The 1,436-nt window shown below is 36.4% G+C and overlaps 1 long non-coding RNA gene across 1 annotated transcript; it reads left to right on the top strand.

Annotated features, from left to right (window-relative positions):
* The first annotated feature begins 410 nt into the window (after positions 1 to 410).
* On the top strand, positions 411 to 1,182 carry LOC119367237. The gene is made up of 3 exons (XR_005176239.1): positions 411 to 507; positions 647 to 962; positions 1,042 to 1,182. It is a non-coding gene; the product is annotated as an uncharacterized LOC119367237 (long non-coding RNA).
* Positions 1,183 to 1,436: the final 254 nt, after the last annotated feature.

Raw genomic sequence — 1,436 nt, 5'->3', positions numbered from 1 at the left:
ACGCAGGAAAGAAATTGGGCCAATGAGCAACTATGTGTCACCGTCAGTACATTATACACCTTCACTTTGAATGATTTCATCTATTTTAGTTGTCAGCTTTCAAGCATAAATATTCCAAATTGTTCTACTATTTCAAAATAGTTGGGCTCCTGCATCCAATCCATTAACGTTTCTTGTTACAAATTCCTATTTACAGAAGATGGACAATAATAAACCATGCGCTTCTCTGTCGGGATCGCACCCTGCTTGTGATTACCTTCATCATCGTCACTAATTTTGAAATTTTTCAATACTAACAAGTTCAACAGTACGTATAATTACTTTCTTCCTTTATTTTGTCAACTTCCAATGTTATAGAGCTCTACCTCTACATATACAAGACTGACCACACATTACCCTGTTCACCTTTGAAAGACCATTGAGGAAGAATGGTACTGTAGCAAGGAATTCCTGAGCATATATTCTACCCTGCTTAGAAGATCTTCACAACTCTCTATGCCCTTCTATGTATGTTCAACATTTCTAAGTTTATATCCGCAAATGACTAAGAAAGGAATGAATGTACCAACATTTCGGGGCATTATTGTTCCATTTAGATTCCAGTGGAGTTTCTTAAATATATCATAGATCTATTTTTTACACACAGGTTGCAAGATCTGAGGAATTTGATTGGAGTGCTTCACATGGTGGCCCTTCGATTTCTCCAACTTTGGCATAATTGCATTGGAATTATTTCTGATTAAGTATTAGCTCCTGGATTACTCCTATGGTAATGTCTCTTAATTCGGATTGCACACACTGATTCTACAATTCCCCTGATTTTCTTTAACCAATTCTACATTTTCAGCCTCAAGGTGGATTATGATAATTTACTATTTTGTCTTTGTACTTGGAATATTTGCATTGAAGTTATCCCTCCGTCGAAGATTCCATACGGATCTGAAGAACTCTAAATTGTTATGGTATTCACATTGCTGCTGCTGCTGCTGAATGTGTTGTGCTTCTCACCACTCATGTTCATTCTTGTGTTATGCCCATTAGGAAATATAAGGTGCTGAACTGGTCTTTTTGGTGCGTGGCTGGTCGTTTTGGTGTTTCTAGGAATGCCTCTACGGCAACACAGAGGTGACAGATTTCCATGACAATTCTTCTATGAAGTGTGTGGTTCACTCCACCTATTACAAACGTTCGAAACCTAAAAGTAGGTTTGTTCTCTTCTATACATGTATGTGTGCATGATCTATAGTAAAATGTAGTCAAAGTTTGTGATAACTCAAGAAACACGAACATGTAGTACATGGATTTTTTCTGGTGTGAGAACACATCATAAATTTAGTGCTATTTCTGTAGGAACGAAAAGATAAGCATTTCTATTTTTATGTTTTTTACAGCATATAATGTTACATTTGTGGATAAACCAATGTATGGAAATCTGA

This window comes from Triticum dicoccoides, chromosome 2B (assembly GCF_002162155.2).
Source record: "Triticum dicoccoides isolate Atlit2015 ecotype Zavitan chromosome 2B, WEW_v2.0, whole genome shotgun sequence".
Classification (NCBI taxonomy): Eukaryota; Viridiplantae; Streptophyta; class Magnoliopsida; order Poales; family Poaceae; genus Triticum; species Triticum dicoccoides.
Note: the sequence above shows the minus strand (reverse complement) of the source record. Positions and strands in the feature narration are given on the sequence as shown.